We start from the raw sequence: 7,409 nt of genomic DNA, 5'->3' as shown, positions 1-7,409 counted from the left end.
TATGTCTGAGATCACACAACCTGGACACAGACCCCAAACAGCATATAACCTCACATCCTGGCCTCAAGTCCCCAAACAGCTCAGAATCTTTACACTCTAAGCACGGATCTCCAAATGATTCAGAAATATCATACCCCGGACTCAGACCTCAGAACCATTCATGGAACTTACCCTTTGTGCTCATATCCAGAATTGGCAGAGATCACACAGCCTAGAAACCTCACATTCTGTGCAAAGTCTGCCACCAATAGCAGAGACCTCATAACTGGTACAAAGACCCATAGCAGCGGAGGGACCTTACATTGTGGACACAGGCTCTCAGACAACTCAGAGAACTTTTTTAAAATATATATTTTTATTGATTTCAGAGAGGAAGAGAGAGAAACATCAATGATGAGAGAGAATCATTGATCGGCTGCCTCCTGCACGCCCCCTTTTAGGGATCGAGCCCGCAACTTGGGCATGTGCCGTTGACCGAAATTGAACCCTGGACCCTTTAGTCTGCAGGCTGACGCTCTATCCACTGAGCCAAACCAGCTAGGGCTTCAGAGAACTTGTAACCTGGGAGATACAAAAAGAGCTCAGAGACAGCACATTTGGCTACATAGCCCACACGCCTCAAGTACTATACATTATGGGACAGAAACTCTCAGGGAGTTCATTAACCTCACAGTCTGCAAAGCAGACCCACAGGTTTTCCAGAGACCCCACACATTAGACAGACAATGCCCAAATGCTCGGAGTTAGCAAAACTTGCATCCTAGGACACATCCCCACAGAGCTCACATGCATAACCAGCTGGACACAGACACCCCTCCCCCACCCCAAAACACCTGAAACACATCACACTGGTAACAGAACCCCAAGCCACTCAGAGACCTCAGACCCTGGAACTGAGACTCCCTCAATAGGAACTACTGGGTCCTTGGGAACACACCCCAACAGTTATGGACCTCACCACCAAGGGATATGGAGATCAGAGATCTCACACTCGGGGACACACCTCAGAAGTCTGAAACAGTAGAAAGACATCCAACTCAGGAAACAGATTCTGAAACTGCTCTGAAAAATCACACCTAGGACAAAAGTCACAACATTATAGAGAACTCATTCCCTCCCTAGGGCACGGGCTCAAAAGTGTTCACACCCCGAGCACAGACACTCAAACACATCAGAGTCCTCATCTGAGGGTTACGGGCGCTCGGATCTGAAAAGGGAGACTTCTAAATAGTTCAGAGACACCACATTCTGCACAGACACCACCACAGCATTGAGCTATTTTAAACGCCAAATAAAGACTTTCAAACAGCTCAGAAAACTAACGGGCATATGTGTGCGTGCACACACACACACACACACACACACACACACACACCACTGAAAGCTCACAGGCTATACCCTGGAACAAACTCCTAATGAGTCACACCCTGGGACTGAGAGCTCCCAAGAGGAAGAGGTTTCATACCTGAAAATATATCCCAAACAGGTCAAGGAGCTCTTGAACCAAAAGAGCTCAGGGACCATGTATTCTAGGACAGTCACCCAAACAGCTCAGTGAACTCACTCCCCCCGGAATGTAGACCAGAAAAAGCTCAGAACTCTTGAATCCAGGATTCAGAGAATTAATATGCTGGATGCAGAACATCAAATAATTCAGAGACCTCAAATCGTGGGACATACACAACCAAACAGGTCAGGGACCTCACACCTGAGACATACACACAAAAACAGCTCAGAGAATTCAAATTCTAGGAAATAAATGCTCCCAAAGAACAGACCTCACACCCTGTGACATATGCACAAAAATATCAACCACATGGACTGAGCTTTATACCCATAAATATTTCAGAGAAATAGCATTTAGGGACATACACCCACACACCGATCAGAGCACTCACATCCTGAGAAATAAATGGATCAGGTAGCTCACACATTGAGACCTATACCCACAAAGAGACCAGAGACTCAAATCGTGGGGCATAAACTCAAAACACCTCAGAGACCTCACATGCTAGATCAAAGGGAAATAGGTGGCAACCTGGGACACAGCCACAGACAGACCAGAGACCATACACTGTTGACAAACATGGACAGACTGTCACACTTGAGACAAACAACCATAAGAGAGAAGATATCTCACATCCTGATGGACACCCACAAGCAAATCTGACACCCTTGGACACGGACCCTCAAATGGATCAGACTTCATTCACACCCTTGGACACACACCCACAGACAGTAGAGCTTGCAAGTTGGAAAGACACACAGAACTAGATGAAAGACTTCTCATCCTGGGACATAAACCCAAAAAGAAGTAAGAGAACTCAGGTCTTAGCACACAACACCCATAATTACAACAGAGACCTCCTATCTTAAGGCATGCCTGCAAAACATCAGAGCACACTCCATGGAACGTACACCCACAAAGAGATCAGATACTGCTCACCCTTTGACGTACATAAAAATAAATCCGAGAGATGCATATTCTAGGAAATACACTTCAAAATCCTGGGAAATACATTCACAAAGAGATTAGAGACCTTAAACCCTGGGATATATACCCACAAACAGATCATAAACTACCTACCCTGAGAAACATACCCACAAACAGCTGGGGATTTCACATCCTGGAACAAACAGCAAGAAGCAAACCAGAGACCTCAAAAGCTTGATAATATACATGAAGAGGTCAGAGTTATCACATCTTGGGACATACAGTGAGAAGATGTTTACGACTTCACATGCTGGGAAATATGCACAGAAACAGATCAGAAACCTCACATCCTAGGACACACCCTCAAACAGATCGCAGACATAAAATCCTGCAAAACACAACCCATAAACCATTCATAAACATTGCATCCTGGAGCAAACAATGACAAACAAATCAGAGACCTCAGATCTGGGAACTACCCAGAGAGAATACAGATAACAGATCCTGAGGCACACACCCAGAAACATGTCAGATAAAATCCTGGGAAGACAGCCATAAACGGATCAGAGACTCCCACCGACAAAATACAGAGTGGAGAGAGAGACATTCTGGAACACATACCACAAACAGCTCAGAAAAATCCCATATGTTGGAAAATACAACCACAAACCCCTTAGAGACTTCACATCCTGGGACATACGCCAACAGATCAGACACCTCAAAACCTACAAATCACACATGGAAACATCGGCCCTCATATAGGGGAATCCACCCAAAAACACATCAGAGGGCTCACGTACTGAGATGTACACTGACCAAAATTTTAGTGACCTTGACACCTGGACATGCACCCACACACAGGTCAGAGACCTCCATCCAGCAACATATATGAACAAATGGCTTCAGAGACCTCATCCTGGATCATACAAAACAACAGATCAGAGACTTCATATCCCGCGACATACACCCACAATCAAGTCCGACGCTCCACATGCTGAAAAATACACCAGATGGTAGACAAAGTCCATAAAGAGATCAGAGGATCCAGCATTTTAGCTTCAAATCTCTCTGACCTCTGCTTCTGCTGTCACATCAATTTTTGTGACTCTACTTCCCTTATCACATGTCCCTCCTTGTCTCGACATACATAGTCACTTAGTCTTTTCTGATCTTGAAGTTTTGGCCTTCCTCCTATAATGACCCTTGTGGTTACAAGTGGGACCTCCTAGATCAGGGTGGGGGGCTTTTTTTCTGCCAAGGGCCATTTGGATATTTAGAACATCATTTGTGGGCCATACAAAATTATCAACTCAAAAATTAACCTGCTAACCCTAGCTGGTTTGGCTCAGTGGATAGAGCACTGACCTGTGGACCAAAGGGTCCCAGGTTCGATTCTAGTCAAGGGCATGTACCTTGGTTGCAGGCTCCTCCCTGGACATGAGGGGCTCATGCAGGAGGCAGCCAACCGATGCATTTCTCTCATATCAATGTTTCTCCCTGTCTTTCCCCCTCTCTTCCACTCTCTCTAAAAATCAATGGAAAAATATCCTTGGGTGAGGATTAACAACAAAAGATATTAACCTGCTATATTTGGTCAAACATTTAATTAACTCACCCCTAATGTCTTGGCAGGGCCAGACCAAATGATTTCTCGGGTCTTATACAGCCTCGGCCCGGATGTTCCCCACCCCTGTCCTAGATAATCCAGGATACCCATCTCAGGATGCTTGCCTACTATGTATCTGCCTTTTCCAGGTAAGACAACATATTAACAAGTTCCAAGAATGGGGTGAGGACATATTTGGTGATCCATTATTTGAGCAAACAGAACACACATACACTCACAAAAGAAACACCACATATTGGGACATACATCCATGAAGTGCGCAAGGACTTCATGTCTGGAGTCATACACCTCCCAAGAGATCAGAGACCTTCTACCCTGAGACATACGTACAGAAGATGAGAAAGCCACACATTCTGGGACATTTACCAAAGAATGCTTAGAGCCCTCACACTCTGGGAATTAAATCCACAAAGACATATGAGAACTCACTCTCTGGGACATATACCCCACTAAGAGACTGGGGACCCACATTCTAGGACCCCCAAACAGACTAGATCTTTGACGTTGGGACATATTCACAACAGAGAGCAGGAAAAAGTGCACATTCTCTGACATACATACACAAACAGATCTCACAGACTGGGACATATAACCACATAGAGAACGAACCTCCTATCTTTTACAAACACACCCAAGGAGTTGACACACTCATATATGTGACATACACACATAAACAGATCAAAGATCTGATCTGAGAAATACAACCCAAACCACACCAGATACCTCCAATCCTGTAGCATGAGCCAACAAAGAGGTTACAACCCTCACAGGCTGGTAAATGCAGCCGATAAATACAGATGCCTGAAATCTTGGGGTGTACAGACTCAGGGAGATCAGACAGCTCTGATACACACCCACGATCAGAGATCCTCCCAGAAACAACATGCACGGAAATGCACCCAGAAACCTATCACAGAGCTGTCAGTGTGGGACACGCACCCACAAACCGATCAGAGGCCTCACATCCTGAAACGTACACCCAGAACCAGCTCAGAAATCTCACGTCCCAGATATACATATACCTTAGCAGATAAGAATTTCACTTCATGGCATATATCCCAGCAAACAAGTGAATGCTTGTGCCCTGGCCGGCATGGATCAGTGGTTAGAGCACCAGCATGTGCACTAGAGGGTCTCAGGTTCAATTTCCAATCAAGAGCACATACCTGGGTTGCAGGTTTGATCCCTGGCCCCAGTAGGGGTGCATGTAGGACCTGTCTCTCTCTCACATCACTCTCTCTCTCTCTCTCTCTCTCTCTCTCTCTCTCTGTCTCTCCTCCTCCTTTCCACTCTCTCTAAAAATCAATGGGAAAAATATCCTTGGGTGAGGATTAACAACAAAACAAAAAGTGCTTGCAAATATCCACATAAGATATCAGACATCCGACAACCTGGAACATACACCCACATACAGCTCAGACCTCACCCTCTGGGATATACAGTCAGAAAACCTGAGAGACCTCACACCCTAGGACAGGGGTCCTCAAACTTTTTAAACAGAGGGCCAGTTCACTGTCCCTCAGACTGTTGGAGGGCCGGACTATAGTTTAAAAAAAAACTATGAACAAATTCCTATGCACACTGCACATACCTTATTTTGAAGTAAAAAAACAAAACGGCAAAAACACCCGCATGTGGCCCGCGGGCTGTAGTTTGAGGACGCCTGCCCTAGGACATGCATTGAGAAACAAATCAGAGCACTCAGCTACTGGGAAAACAACTTCAAACAAAAAGATCAGACTCTTCACATTATCAGACAAGTGCCCACAAGCAGATGAGGGGATTCATACAATGGGACATACACCTTGCTTCACTCACCAGAAAACATACCACAGGGAAACATACCAGCAAACATGTCTCATGAATACCACAAGATAAACACAAACAAACAAGACAGGAAGCCTCACATCCTGGGATACAAACTCAGAAATGGATCAGAGGTTTCAAGCAAAGGGAATATTCCCACCAAGAGCTCAGAGTCCTTACACCCTGAACATACACACCTCAGCAGTTCAGAGAACTCACGTCCTGGGACCTGTACACAAAATCAGATCAGAGACCTCCCCTCCTAGCACATACACCCCCAAACAGCTGGGCCCACAAGTTCTGTGACACACACCATCAAAGACCTCACACCCTGGTTCATACACCTTCAAACAGATCTAGGCCTCCCACCATCAGACACACACTCACAAACAATGTGGAGTTGACCCTGGATATGCACCAACATCCAGAGACATCACAACCTGGGACATTGTCTCCCTCCCTCCCTCCCTCCCTCCCTCCCTCCCTCCCTCCCTCCCTCCCTCCCTCCTTTCCTTCTTTCCTTCCTTCTTTCCTTTTTAGAAAAGAAGGCCACACTTAATTCCATTTCTTGAAGGAGCAGACCTTTTATCTCCTCAGGGCTCTGGACTTGCTGCTGTAACCAATCACCACCATTTTATTGTCATAAAACAACACAAATTTATTCTTACATTTCTGCAGGTCAGAAGACTGACAAGGAGTCTTACAAGGGTAAAAGTCAAGCTCTCTCTTGGGTCCTCGTTTCCAAGATGACCAAGGAAAGAAGGAATAATGGTCATGCCAAAAAAGGCTGCGGCCATGTGCGGCCTATTCATTGCCCCAACTGCACCCGATGCGTGCCCAAGGATAAGGCCATTACGAAGTTCGTCATTCGGAACATCCTAGTAGTAGAGGCCGCAGCCATTAGGGACATCTCCGAAGCAAGTGTCTTCAACGTCTCTGTGCTCCCTAGCTGTATGTGAAAGTTCGTGACCGTGTGAGCTGCGCCATTCACCGCAAGGTAGTAAGAACTAATTCTTGGGAAGCCCGGCAGGACTGAACACCCCACCCGGATTCAGACCTGCGCTGCTGCCCCACCACTCCCACCAAAGCCCAAGTAAGGAGCGAAGTCCTTGCGGACTGAAGAAAAGTTCTCTGGGGGGAAAAGAAATGGAAATTGTACTTTAAAAAAAAAGTCAAGGTGTCCTGTCAACAAAGTTGACTTCCTTCTGGAGTTCCTAGGAGAGAATCCAGTTCCTATAGGACGCCTACACTCCTGAGCTCATGGCCCCTTCCTCCACCTTCGAAATTAGTGTTTCATCTTCTAATCTCTTTCTCTCTGTATCCATCTATCTCTACCTCTCTCTCTGCTTATAAAAATATATTTTTATTGATTTCAGAGAGGAAGGGAGAGGGAGAGGGAGAGAGAGAGAGAAACATCAATTATGAGAGAGAATCATTGAACTGCTGTCTCCTGCATGCCCCCTCCCCCACAATAGGGATCAAGCCCACAACCCAGGCATGTGCCCTGATGGGGAATCAAACCATGACCTCCTGGTTCATGGG

Source organism: Eptesicus fuscus, chromosome 1, assembly GCF_027574615.1.
Source record: "Eptesicus fuscus isolate TK198812 chromosome 1, DD_ASM_mEF_20220401, whole genome shotgun sequence".
NCBI classification, from domain to species: Eukaryota; Metazoa; Chordata; class Mammalia; order Chiroptera; family Vespertilionidae; genus Eptesicus; species Eptesicus fuscus.
The sequence above is the reverse complement of the archived record's forward strand: the minus strand, read 5'-3'. Positions refer to the sequence as shown.